Raw genomic sequence first — 14,912 nt, 5'->3', positions numbered from 1 at the left:
CAGTCCTTGCCTTTCCAAATACATGTAAATCCTGTCCCTCATGATTCCCTCCAACAACTTGCCCACTACTGACGTCAGGCTTATTGGTTTGTAGTTCCCTAATGTGTCCTTAGCATCCGTCTTAAACAGTGGCACCACGTTAGCTAACCTCCACTCTTGTGGCATCTCACCTGTGGCTATCGATGATACAAATATCTCAGCAAGCAGCCCAGCAATCACTTCTCCAGCTTCCCAAAGTGTTCTGGGGTACACCTAATCAGGTTCTTGGGGATTTATCCTCCTTTATATATTTCAAGACATCCAGCACTTCCTCCTCCGTAAAATGGACATTTTTCAAGATGTCACCATCTATTCCCTACATTCTATATCTTCCACGTCCTTTTCCACTGTAAATAAGGATGCAAAATACTCGTTTAGTATCTCCCCCATTTTCTGTGGCTCCACACAAAGGCCGCTTTGCTGATCTTTGAGGGGTCCTATTCTCTTCGAGGAGAAAGTGAGGTCTGCGCAGTAGGTTGAAATCTTCGAGGAGAAAGTGAGGTCTGCGCAGTAGGTTGAAATCTTCGAGGAGAAAGTGAGGTCTGCGCAGTAGGTTGAAATCTTCGAGGAGAAAGTGAGGTCTGCGCAGTAGGTTGAAATCTTCGAGGAGAAAGTGAGGTCTGCGCAGTAGGTTGAAATCTTCGAGGAGAAAGTGAGGTCTGCGCAGTAGGTTGAAATCTTCGAGGAGAAAGTGAAAGTCCTATTCTCTCCCTAGTTACCCTTTTGTCCTTAATGTATTTGTAAAAACCCTTTGGATTCTCCTTAATTCTATTTGCCAAAGTTATTTCATGTCCCCTTTTTGCTCTCCTGATTTCCTTCTTTAGTTATCGCCTATTGACTTTATACGCTAAGGATTCACTCGATCTATCCTGTCTATACCTTACTTTTTCTTCTTTTTCTTAATTAAGCCCACAATTTCTTTCATCATCCAGCATTCCCTTTACCTACCAGCCTTTCCTTTCATCCTAACAGAAATATACTTTCTTTGGACTCTCGTTATCTCATTTCTGAAGGCTTCCCATTTTCCAACCGTCCCTTTACCTGCGAACATCTGACCGCAATCAGCTTTTGAAAGTTCTCGCCTAATACCGTTAAAACTGGCCTTTCTCCAATTTAGACCTTCAACTTTTAGATCTGGTCTATGCTTTTCCAACTAAACCCTTAACTTTATGGCAGTTCCAGTCCATGCTTGGAAAGTTAACATTCCCTACCATAACCACCTTATTATTCTTACAGATAACTGAAATCTCCTCACAAATTTGTTTCTCAATGTCTGCTGACTATTAGGGGGGTCTGGAATACAATTCCAACAAGGTGATCAGTCCTTTCTTATTTTTGGATTGGAGAGGAAACCAGAGCACCTGGAGGGAATCCACACAGACACAGGGAGAAAGTGCAAACTCACCACAGATAGTCACCCCCAAGGCTGGAATCGAACCCGGGTCACTGATACTGTGAGGCAGCAGTGCGAACCAGTGGGCCACTGTGCCACCCCCACATGTGCTCACTGAAGTTCCGCTGACCATGTCACCCCCCCCTACTCCAGATACAGTCTCCACCCCAACTCCCAACTCCAGGTCTACATCAGGCCCCAGCCCTGCCGACTTTTTACCATCACCCTGGATCTCCCCCTCACTGAGGATAAACGATCACTCCACAGTAAAGGTCTCACCTTCATAGCACTATGCTCCCGGGTCAACGAATTTCATTGCATTGCAACATAGCACTTTTCTTCTGCTGCTTCTATGCTTTCAATCATGGCTCCCACCCCATTCTGAGAACCCTTCTCCTGCCTCAAACATACTCCATCCTCTTGGATACCCCATCCTGGTCTCTAACCTGCCCTCGATCTCTTCATCTCCAACTGCCACCATGGTACTGACCGCCTCAGCCTGCCCACCACTCTCACCTACTCTTCCAACCTCTCACCTTCATAAAGCACAGCGCTCCACTCCCTCCACTCCAACCCCAACCTCACCATTAAACCAGTGGTCAAGGGGGTGCGCAGTGGTAGTTTGGGGCACCGATCCCTACACCACTGAAGCCAGGTGCTAACTCATAGATACCTCCTCCTACTGCCCCCTCGACCATGACCTCACCTCCCAGACCATCCACAGTATCATTGCCTGAGGGGATTTCTCATCCACAGCCTTGAACCTCATTATTCCACAACCCCACATTGCCCGATTCTAACTCTTACCCAAAATTCACAAACCTGACTGTGGATACCTCGGTCGACCTATTGTCTCTGCCTGCTCCTGCCCCACTGAACCTATCTCCTCACATCTTGACACCATCCTGTCCCCTTTGCTCCAGGGATCCCCACATATATTCGGGACACCATCACCCTCCCTCCACGAGGTTCGTTTCCCTGCCCCAATGCCTCATCTTTATCATGGACATCCCATCCCTGTACACATCCATCTAGCATGGTGAAGGCCTCCAAGCCCTCCATTTCTTCCACTCCTGCCGACCCAACTAGTGCCCCTCCACCTACACACTCATTCAATTGGCCAAACTAGTCCTCACCCTCAATAACTTCTCCTTCAAATCCTCCCACTTCCTTCAGAGCAAAGGGGTAGCCATGGGCATCTACATAGGCCCCAGCTATGCCTGCCTCTTCGGTAAGTGGAACAGTCCATCTTCCACAGTTACACTGGCACAATCCTCCATCTCTTCCTCTGCTACATTAGTGACTATATCAGCACCATCTTGTGCTCCCAAGGAGGTGGTGGAACAGTTTATCAACCTCACTAACACCTTCCACCCTAACTTTAAGTTCATCTGGACCATCTTGGACACCTCCTTCCCCTTACTGGGCCTCTCCATCTCCATCACCATCTCTGATGGCCGACACAACACAGACATCTATTTCAAACCCATCAACTCCCACAGATACCTGGATTAGACCTCTTCCCAACCACCACCCCCATTGCCCATTCCCCATTCCCCACCTCCGCTCTTGAACCCCACTCTCCAGCTGCAACAAGGATAGAATACCCCGGTCCTCACCTTCCACCCCACTAATATCTGGATACAGCGCATTATCCTCCACCATTTCCACTACCTACAATCAGAACCCACCCTATCTACATTCCACACAGACCATTCCCTCCGTGAATCCCTCATTATCAAGTTTGGAGTAGATTTGTAGTTCAGGTTGAGGTTCTGGGTGTAAGTTTGCTCACTGAGCTAGAAAGCTCATTTTCAGACATCTTGTCACCACCTTCAGGCTGGGTTTCCTGCTTTCTATTTATATGTTTAGGTTTCCGTGGGTTGATGATGTCATATCCAGTGGTGATGTCACTTCCTATGGTGATTTCATTTCCTGTTCTTTTTCTAAGGGGGTGTTAAATAGAGTCCAAATCAATGTTGTTGTTGATAGAGTTCTGGTTGTAATGCCATGCTTCTAGGAATTCTCGTGTGTGTCTCTGTTTGGCTTGTCCTACGATGAATGTGTTGTCCCAGTTGAAGTGGTGTCCTTCCTTATCTGTATGTAAGGATACTAGTGAGAGAGGGTCATGTCGTTTTGTGGCTAGTTAATGTTCATGTATCTTGGTTGCTAGTTTCTGCCTGTTTGTCCAATGTAGTGTTTGTGAGAGTCCTTGCACGGTATTTTGTAAATGACATTAGTTTTGCTTGTTGGCTGTATAGGGTCTTGCAAGTTCATTAGCTGCTGTTTTAGTGTGTTGGTGGGTTTGTGGGCTACCATAATGCCAGGGGGTCTGAGTAGTCTGGCAGTCATTTCTGAGATGTCTTTGATGTCGGGGAGAGTGGCTAGAGTTTCTGGATGCGTTTTGTCTGCTTGTTTGGGTTTGCTGCTGAAGAATCGGCGGACTGTGTTGATTGGGTACCCAATCGTTTTGAATATACTAATAGGTGGTTTTATTATTTCAATAAGCCACCAAATACTGCAGTACAGAGGAATTACGCAGAGTAGAGGAAAATCACCTATACCTAGCAAGGAGGGGAATCGGGGTGGTGGATTGGATAGCAGCAGGAATCCAGGACCGGGAATCTGACGGGAAGCTGGGATCTGGATGAAGACACAGTCGAGGCCAATGCTGGGATCGAGGCATCAAACCGATAAAAACTCGGGAGGGAGGGAAGGAAGGAAGGAAGGAAGGAGGATGGATGGAGGGATGGATGGATGGAGGGATGGATGGATGGATGGAGGGAGGGAGGGATGGAGGGAGGGAGGATGGATGGAGGGAGGGAGGGAGGGATGGAGGGAGGGAGGATGGATGGATGGAGGGAGGGAGGGAGGATGGAGGGAGGGAGGGAGGGAGGGAGGGAAGGAAGGAGAGAGGATGATGGGATGAACAGCAGGATGGAGAGAGGGAAGGAAGGAGAGAGGATGATGGGATGAACAGCAGGATGGAGAGAGGGAGGAAGGATGGAGGGAGGGAGGATTGTGGGAGGAAGGGAGGAAGGCAGGATGGGGGAAGGGAGGATGGATGGAGGGAGGGAAGGGAGGAGGGAGGAAATGAGGCTGCATTGATCTTCCAGTGTCTTCAGCATTCAAATTCAACATTCCAAAATGATTTACTTCATATTTATCCAGGTTGAACTCCGTCTGCCACTTCTCACCCTAGCTCTGCATCCTGTCAATGTCATGTTGTAACCTGCAAAAGCCCTCAACTATCTACAACATCACTGACCATTGTGTCATCAGCAAACTTACTAATCCACTCTTAACTTCTTCATTCAAGTCATATGTAAAAATTATACAGAGGAGTGGCCTAGGAACAGATTCCTGTGGGACACCACTGGTCACCGACCTCCAGGTGGAATACTTTCTATCCACTGCCACTCACTGTCTTCTTTTGGCCAGCTAATTCTGTATCCAGACAACTACATTTCTCTATCCCATACCTCCTAACTTTCTGAATGAGCCAACCATGGGGAACCGTATCAAATGCTTTACTGAAATCCAAATACACTACATCCACTGCTCCACCTTCATCAACTTGTCTCGTCACATCCTCAAAGAACTCAATAAGGCTTGTGAGGCATGACCTGACCCACACAAAGCCATGTATATTGATCCCTCAAAGTTGCCACCCAAGTTGATCGGGTTGTTAAGAAGGCATATGACGATTTGGCTTCCATTAACAGGGGGATTGAGTTTAAGAGCTGTGAGATTTTGCTGCAGCTCTATAAAACCCTAGTAAGACTAAACTTGTAATACTGTGTCCAGTTCTGGTCGCCTCATTACAGGAAGGGTGTAGATGCTTCAGAGAGGGTGCAGAGGAGATTTACCAAGATGCTGCCTGGATTGGAGAGCTTATCTTATGAAGAGAGGTTGAGTGAACTGGTGCTTTTCACGTTGGAGAGAAGACGGAAGAGAGTTGGCTTGATAGAGGTGTACAAAATAATGAGAAGCATAGATCGAGTAGATAGCCAGAGACTTTTCCTCAGAGCAGAAATGGCTGTCACAAAGGGTGATAATTTTAAAATGATTGGAAGAAGGTATAGGGGAGATGTCAGAAGTAGGTTCTTTACACAGGGAGTACTAGGTGAGTGGAATGCACTGCCAGCGATAGCAGTAGATTTAGAGATATTAGGGACATTTAAGTGACTGCTGGACAAGCACATGGATGGCAGTAAATTGAGGGATGTGTAGGTTAGACTACAAGTGTTCTTAGACTAAGATAAATGCTCAACACCACGTTATGGACCGTAGGGCCTGTACTGTGCTGTACTGTTCTGTGTTCTATGTTCTAGTTAACAAGGAGGATAAATGATAAGTAGTGGCTGTTGCATATTTGGATTTTAAGAATGCATTTGACAATTTACCACATATTAGACTATTTAATAAAATAGAGCCCATGGTGTTGGAGATAGTACATTGGCATGGATAGAGGGTTTGCTTGAAAAGATGGAGTTGGCATCAGGGGTACATTTTCAGGTTGGCAACCTGTAATGAGTGGTGTGCTACAAGAGTCCATGTTGTTGCCACAATGATTCACAATAGATATTGATGATCTGGATGAGGAAGGTGAATGTACTACCACCCAGTTTGTGACTGACACAAAAGTATAGGTGGGAAGGTGAGTGGTGGGTATGACAGAGTCTGCAGAGTGACACAGTCAGGTTACATGAATGGACAAAAACTGAGCATATAAAGTAGGAAAATGTGAAGTTATGCACTTTGGCAGGAAGGATAGTGGAGTTAAATGTTATTAAAATGAAGAAAGACTGCAGAAAGTCTCAGAACAGAGGGATTTGAAGTCTTCATCCATGAAGCACAAAAGGCTCACATCCAAGTTGAGAAGGTAAAGGGGACACAAATAGAACATTGACCTTTATTTCAACGGAAATGAGTACAAAAGTAGGAAAGTTTCACTAGAACTATGCAAGGCACTAAGTGGACCATGGCTGGAATAATGTGAACAGTTTTGGGCCCCATATCTAATGAAAGATGTATTGGCATTAAAGAGAGTTGAGAGAAGGATCGGAGATTGATCCTGTTGTGGAGGGCCTGTCTCATGAGAAGTGATTGAGTAGATTGGACTTGTATCATTACACCAGAGAAGAATGAGGTGACCTTGTTGAAACACACAAGCTTCTCAGGAGATGTGACATGATAGATGCAGAGAGGTTCTTTCCCCTTGTGGGAGAGTCTCGGACCAGATGGCATAATGTCAGAATAGAGGGCTGCACATTTAAGGCAGACATAAGGAAGGATTTCTTCTCTGAGGGTAGTGAGTCATGTAATTCTTGACCCCAGAGGGCTGTTGAGGCTGGGTCACTAATCATAATCAAGGCTGAGATAAATTTTTAACCGAGGGTTGTGGGGAAAAAGGCAGAAAAGTGGAGTTGTGAATTATCAGATTGGCTGTGACCGTATTGAATGGTGGAGCAGACTCAGAGGGCTGAGCAGCTAATTGTGCTTCTATGTTGTGTGGAATTAAAGATAAATTGAACTACTAGAACTGAAATACCAGGAACGTTTTGTAAATCAATATTAAGTGCTGCATATTTTTTGAGTTGCGCAATACCGTGTTACTTTTTGAAGCAGTGTGAGGGAGGATTCAAGACTCGGTGGCACTGAGAGTTTTTTGATTTTCATTACTTCTGCCTGACAACAGCCTTTGGTTGACGTACAGTGTTAAAAAAATGAACTGTAAGGGTAGCAGAAAGGTCTGTTTCTTTGACCTATTTAGTCATCAAAGTGCATGTTATCGTTTTAGAAATTATCGTTTCCCATGCGTTTATGTTTTGTGTGTGCGTGTGGTCTGGACCATACCAGACACCCTTAGGAATATTTTAAGAAGGAAGACTAGTCCCTAACATTTTCTTCTTATGAAGGCAATTGTAAAATGCCTTGGGAATTCTAGATTTCGATCGATGCAAGAGTCCCCAGTTTACAATACGTCAGACCAGACTCCCTCAAAAATATTTTAAGTAGGTAAACTAGATTCTAATGTTTTCTTATTGTAGAAGCAAATGTAAAGTGCCTCAAATGCAAAACAACTGGTCAAACTACTCGACATGAAGCAATTATATAACACTGTAGTTAAAATACAGCCAAAGAAAGAGGAATTTAGAATAACAACTGTTTTGGAAACTTATCAGAATAACAGATACAGTAACTATTACTAATTAATTGTTCCAATATAATAACATCTCATAAATATACCCCTTAGCAAAAAGAAATTTCAGCCAAATTCTCACATCCATTTCTCTAATCCAGGAGGAAAAAATATCAAGAGAAGATTGAGAGAGAGTAGCAGCCAAGAGACATTCACTGAAGCTTCCAACTCTTTTGACACCCCAATATCTTCTGATGTTACTGACAAACCCGAATTCCAGACACCTGGATCTGTGAGAGCTGGCCACACCCATTCAAGCTGTTTTTTTAAGAAAAACACCAAGGCCTCCCAAACTGTTTACTTGGTCTTCAGTAGCAAATTTGGTACCTTTACCTTACAAGCTCGTTTCAAAACAAAAACAGAAAAAAATAACCTCCTAAAGTGACAGCATTGTCACACGTGTGAGTGTGTGTAAGGTTGGGTGTGTTATGATTACAGTTCAGATCATGTGAGAAATAAATTGTCATCAGTTCTTTTGATTTAATCTAACAAGGTTCCGTGCATGTGCTTTGAAATTACAAAGTGATGAAACACGGTATATCTTAAGTTGCAATCAGCCAAGAGATGAGAAAAGGGAGAAATTCTCCCACATCTCTCCCCATCTGTAGCACTAAACATAATTATTCCACTGCTATAGGACTCCTATCATTGCCAAATTCCTAACTCATCCACAATAGCTCCACCTTTGCTGTCAGGTCATCAGTGATGCTAAATTTCACTTTCTGGCTCAGCCAGTCAGAATCCCTTTATTGCTGTTCTTCTCTTTTCTTCCCTGACACATTTGCTCACCATCTCACCGACTGGACAGTCAATCAGCTAAGCAAGAAACAATGAGGAAAGGTGCACTACAACATTGGTAGAAAAGCTGTGAAATCCCTGTAAAATAGCATGAATATTGGAGATATACCATGGACATTCATGGACTACAATCCCTCAGTACAAAATCTTTACAATATACAGTGTAATCTGATTGAGTGTTTGAATAATTAGACCAATTAATTGCATGCTACCTACTCATTCCTCCAGCAAGGATGTTAAACTAGTGCAAAAGTTCTACTTATGCATTTTTTCTGAACCAGGTAATTGACAATCCCAATGATCAAACACACCAGAATTGCAACAACAATCGCAATCCAAATCACCTTCCATACACTACTGCCTTTTGGGTGCTCAACCAGAGGTGCAGGTACAAAGACATAAACCTTGGCCACATTAGACATTTCAGATGACTGTTCCTGTTTATCGTAGGCGCAGAGAGCGAAGTAGAGCGTTGTCCTGTTTTGCAGTTCCGTGTTTTTGGGAACAAATGTGAATGTTTCCCTTGAGCCAAATGGACGTGGATTCAAGTTGGTGAGGTTAACCAGGGCAGCTGCTGTGAAGTTGTCCCGTAGCTGGAGGAGGTGGTCACCCATTCTCACCTCATAGCGGGACGCTATCAAAAGGAGAAATGAAAGAAGAGAGAAAAGAAATTAATGTGTTCACATCTAAACTGAACAATGGTGACTTTCTAAACCGAGGTAAAGGGTGGAACCTGAGGTAAACAGGGGCGCCTTGGTTTGTGGCAGGAGAGCAGAGCAACCCATGCTTCAGCGCATTTTGGTGGCAGTTGGAGTGGAGGGAGCGACAGCCAGAACCAGAGGCCTGATGGGAAGGTAATTTTTAAATATAAAAACTTACCTTCAGGTATATATTTTGGCAGTGGCCATTCAAGAGGGGGGATCAAAAAGACAAGTAGTTGTTATAAGGGATTCTATAATTCTACAAGATCATGAAGGGTATAGGCAGGGTGGATAGAGATAAGCTTTTTCCCACGGTGAGGGATTCAATAACGAGAGGTCACGCGGTCAAGGAAAGAGTGAAAAGTTTAAGGGGGATACATGCAGATAGTACTTTACACAGATGGTGGTAGATGCCTAGAACGTGTTGCCAGCAGAGGTTGTAGAAGCAGGCACGGTAGATTCATTTAAGATGCGTCTGGACAGATGCATGAGTAGGTGGAGAGCAGAGGGATATAGATGCTTAGGAATTGAGCGAAAGGTTTAGGCAGTGGATTTGGATCGGCTCAGGCTTGGAGAGCTGAAGGACCTGTTCTAGGGCTGTAAACTTTCTTTGTTCTTTGTTCTAGTAAGGTTTTGCTGGTTTGACCAGGTGTGACTACATCCTTGTGAAAAGAACAAACATATGAACATCATGGATGGTTCTGTGGGGCAAATGTAGCACGAGGAAAAGTTTTTTATAATACAGCAAAAGTTTAGGTGGATTGTGTTGTTTGAGAACCTATAAACAAATATGAACACATAAGATACTGGAATGAAAGATGTGTAATTTATATAATAATATAATAAATATAATATATTCTAAGTTGTACAGAACTTGGGTAATGCGAAAAAAAAGGCAGATTGAATATAAGGATAGGGAAGTTATGCTCCAGCTTTATAGAACTTTAATCAGGCTGCCCTTGGAAAATTGTGTACAGTTCTGGTCACCACATTACCAGAAGGATGTGGATGCTTTTGAGAGCAAACAGAAAATGTTTACCAGGATGTTGTCTGAGATGAAGGATTTTAGCAATGAAGAAAGGTTGGATAGACTGTGTTTGTTTTCACTGGAATGCAGAAGATTGGGGGGTGCCTTATAGAAGTTTATTAGATTGTGAATGGCATGGAGAGAGTGAAAGTTTGAGGCTTTTTCCCAGAGTAGAGGGGTCAATTTTTAGGGCACAAAGGTTCAAGGTGCGGGGGGTGGGAGATGTGTGAGGCAAGTTTTTCACACAAAGGGTGGTGAGTGCCTGGAATGCACTGCCAGGGGAGGTGGTGGAAGCAGACACAGTAGCAGCATTTAAGAAGTGCCTGGACGAATACATAAATAGGAAGGGAAGAGAGGAATATGGATCTTGTAAATGACAACAGTTTTAGCATGTAAGGGTGAGATGTGTCAGTGCAGGCTTGGAGGACAGAAGGGCCTGGACCTGTGCTGTATTGTTCATTGTTCTTCTGTTTCTCATCTTGTATCTGGCACAAGAATACAAAATCAAGGGATTTCAATATTTATACCACATCAGATAGGATAAATAGACAAAGTCTTTTCTTTGGGGTTGCAGAGTCCAGAACTAGAGGGCATAGGTTTAGGGTGAGAAGGGAAAGATATAAAAGAGACCTAAGGGGCAACTTTTTCATACAGAGGGTGGGACGTGTATGGAATGAGCTGCCAGACGAAGTGGTGGAGGCTGGTACAATTGCAACATTTAAAAGACATCTGGATGGGTATATGAATAGGAAGCATTTGGAGGGATATGGGCCGGGTGCTGGCAGGTGGGACTAGTTTGGTTGGGATATCTGATCAGCATGGACGGATTGGCCGAAGGGTCTGTTTCCATGCTGTACATCTCTATGGCTCTATGACTCTATCAGGGGAGAGTGCCAGTTGGTTAGCAAGTGGTCTCTGATTGTTAGAGGCATTGCCATGAAAATATACTCATTAATATTGATTGACAGCAAACAGCCAGCTCTGTTAAATTTTTAACCAAATGGTTTGTTTCTAATTGGTCAGACCCTGAGAAATTAACCAATGACCGGCTGTCACCTACTTGTTGAGTTGCAGTAGGAACAAGGCGTGTACATGTAATTTCTGTCTGTCAAGGGCGTGGTGTGTTATTACATGGAACTTCCAGTCCACACTGCGAGCCTGATGGACTACCTTAAACCGGTTATTTGCATAATTCCGCACACTCCAGCTTATCTAGCAAATGTAGTCCAATAGCAAACTCACATCTAATATCAGACACTGTGTTTTTGGTTTGATGTCAGTATGTATTTGTTGGTGAACACCATTCGTGTTATTACTGCACAGTAAGAAAGGAAAACAGATAGCTTCACTTCTTGCTCAACCCTTTGAGATTGGACAACAATTGCTGGATAACCCTGAATGTGCCTGGAATTACATTGACAATGGATTTAAGGCAGTCAGCTAAACCAAAGCAAAAAACAATGAAGCCAGATTTCATTCTGGGATCTGACTTGTCTCATGGGCCCATCAGCTAAAATAAAGCTAGGGTTAGGTCAGTTAGTTTTAATTTTAAACTGTAATGTATAAAGAGCTTACAATGATGCATGTCCAAGGGCCAACACATAATTATCAAACGGAATAAACTAGACGGCATTAAAAAATTATTTTACATTGAGTTGGAGTTACTGATGGGAATTTGAGGAGGCAACAGTGATCTCAACTATGGGTATCAGCATGCGTGACCCCAGTGCCACATCTTTTCAAGAATACTCAGTGTATCTTGCTCAAATTGGGCATTTACCAAGCCATCCTTGGTCCAGGATGAAGGACCCTGAGAGGGGTGGGAAGAGTGTGAGCATGAAGCTGCCAGCCAATCAGAGCGGAGTTGCTCCTCTTGATTCAGCAGTGCCAGGACCTAGGTGGTGGCTGTTGCCGGTATGACACATAAACGAGGCTTTGAATAAACAATGAACCCAGGAAGAAAGGTGAATGATGGTGGAAAAGGAGGAAGGACGGTAACTGGGTGAGGAAAGTTGGCAGAAAGTGGAGAAAGATTGGCAGTCAGCAGACTACCCCCTTCTTAACATTTAGCCCCTTGTTCAGGCACCGAGTGACTTTGAAAGAGGGCCTATCCCCAGATGCCTGCAAGTAAACCTTTGAAGGTTTGCATGGTGGCTTCCCCACTTAGTGGGTATTCTGCCCACCTTTCTGTTGAACACCAATGGTGGTGGGACATTACCCTTGAGTGAACATCAAGGGCACCATTGAAATGCCATCCTGCCATGGATTTACCAGGCTGGAGGAGAGAAGGTGGTGGAAGGAAGGCACAAGATTTTGACCATTGTGTTAAAACACTGTGAAGAACGACATGCAACAGTACAATGCAATCTTTTATCACAGTAAGGAAGGGGTCAGTAAACTCATTCGTGTTTACATTTCCCATCCCCCATTGCCCAACACCATTATTTAGCTTTTCATGGACTGTAAAGGCTGGGAGAATCTTCTGCAATGAATGCTACAAAGGTTTAGGCATCATGTGAAGTACCATTCCAGCGCAGTAGGAAGCAAATCAGATAGCACCCAAAGGATATGGAGAGCTCACAACTCAGTGGTTTACCACACCATAAAACCATGTACCATTGTCAAGGCATCCCTGTACATGAGAGTCATTGAGTCCTACAGCACAAAGACAGGCCCTTTGGCCCAAACCGGTCCATGACAACCAAAATGTCCATCCACATCAACCCTGCACTTGTCCCACATTCTTCTGAACCTTTTCTATCCATGTATTTGTCCCAATGCCTTTTAAATGTTGTTAATGCACCTGCCTCAACCACTTCTGCTGGCAGCTTATTCCATAGACTTACCACCCTCTGAGTAAAAGCTTTGCCCCTCAGGTTCTCTTATATTCATCACCTCTAAACATAAACTGATGCCCTCTAGTCCTCGATTCCCCAACCCTGGATAAAAGGCTGAGTGCATTCACACTAACCGTGCCTCTCATGATTTTACACACTTCTATAAGATTCCCTCTCAATCTCCTACACTCTAAAGAAAAAAGTCCTTACTTATCCAACCTCTCTCTATAACTCAGACCATTGAGTCCTGGCAACATCCTTGTAAACTTCTTCTGCACTCTATCCAGTTCGTAGCAAGGTGACCAAAATTGAACACCATACTCCAAGTGCGGCCTCACCAGTGTCCTGTACAGCTGCAATTTCCCAATGTCTATATTCAGTGCCCTGACCGATGAAGGCCAGTGTGCCAAAAGACTTCTTCACCACCTTGTCTACCTGTGACTCCAATTTCAGAGAATGTGCGCCTGATCTCCAAGGTCCCTCTGTTCCACTACACCCCTTAATGACTTACAATTAAGCATGAAACCCCTAACTTGATTTGACTTACTAAAATGCAAGACCTCACACTTATCCACATTGAACTCCATTTGACACCTCTTGGCACACTTCCCCCGATGATCAACGTCCTGCTGCAGTATCTGTTACCCTTCCTCACTGTACAAGATACTTCCCCTTTTAGAGTCATCTGCAAACTTACTGATCATTCCTTGGGCATTCTCATCCAAATCACTGATATAGATAGCAAGCAGCAATGGGGCCCTCACCAACCCCTGAGGCACTCGACTAATCACAGGCCTCCAGTCTGACAAGCACCCTTTCACTATAACTCTCTGCTTCCTACCATTAAGACAGATACGTATCTAATTTGCCAGTTCCCCCTGGATTCTATACGATCTATCCTTTCAGAGCAGCCTACCGTGTGGAACCTTTTCAAAGGCCTTACTGAAATCCATATAGACTATGTCTACCACCCTGCCCTCACCAACCTTCTTGGTAACCTCATCAAAGAACTGTAACAAATTTGTGAGGCATGATCTCCCACACGAGGAGAAAGTGAGGTCTGCAGATGCTGGAGATCAAAGTTGAAACTTTGAAGAAGGGCCTGAAGAAGGGCCTGTGCCCGAAACGTCGAATCTCCTGTTCCCTGGATGCTGCCTGACCTGCTGTGCTGTTCCAGCAATAAAATTTCAACTATGATCTCCCACACACCAAGCCATGCTGATGAATCAAACCCTGTCTTTGCAAATGCAGGTATATCTTATCTCACAGAATCTTCTCAAGTAACTTACCTACCACAGATTAGATTAGATTAGATACACTACAGTGTGGAAACAGGCCTTTCGGCCCAACAGGTCCACACCGACCTTCCGAAGAGCAACCCACCCAGACCCATTCCCCTACATTCACCCCTGACTAATGCACCTAACACTACGGACAATTTAGCATGGCCGATTCACCTAACCTGCACATCTTTGGACTATGGGAAGAAACTGGAGCACCCAGAGGAAACCCAAGCAGGCACAGGGAGAATGTGCAAACTCCACACAGACAGTTGCCCGAGGCGGGAATTGGACTCAGGTCCCTGGCGCTGTGAGGCAGCAGTGCTAACCACTGTGCCACCATGCCGATGTTAAGCTTACTGTTCTATAGTTCCCATATTTTGCTTTGCAACCCTTCTTTAATAAAGGCACAACATTCGCTACCCTCCAGTCTTCTGGGACCTTGCCCGTGGCTAATTATCTGACAGGGTCCCTGCAATTTCTTCTCCAGCCTCTTGCAATGTTCTTGGATATATCTGGTCAGGACCAGGAGATTTATTCACTTTCATACATTCTAATCCATCCAACCCCTCCTCTACTATGGTATGAGCTGTCCCCAGGATATGACCACTAACTTCCCCAAGTTCCCAAGT

At 44.4% G+C, this 14,912-nt stretch overlaps 1 pseudogene; it reads right to left on the bottom strand.

The window, feature by feature from the left end:
* Nucleotides 1-8,429: 8,429 nt before the first annotated feature.
* LOC122554706 (calcium-activated chloride channel regulator 1-like) overlaps nucleotides 8,430-14,912 on the bottom strand; it is a 43,908-nt pseudogene continuing 37,425 nt past the window's right edge.

Source organism: Chiloscyllium plagiosum, unplaced genomic scaffold, assembly GCF_037043375.1.
Source record: "Chiloscyllium plagiosum isolate Xiang-an unplaced genomic scaffold, Cpla_swu_hap1 HiC_scaffold_9, whole genome shotgun sequence".
Classification (NCBI taxonomy): domain Eukaryota; kingdom Metazoa; phylum Chordata; class Chondrichthyes; order Orectolobiformes; family Hemiscylliidae; genus Chiloscyllium; species Chiloscyllium plagiosum.
The sequence above is the reverse complement of the archived record's forward strand: the minus strand, read 5'-3'. Positions and strand labels throughout refer to the sequence as shown.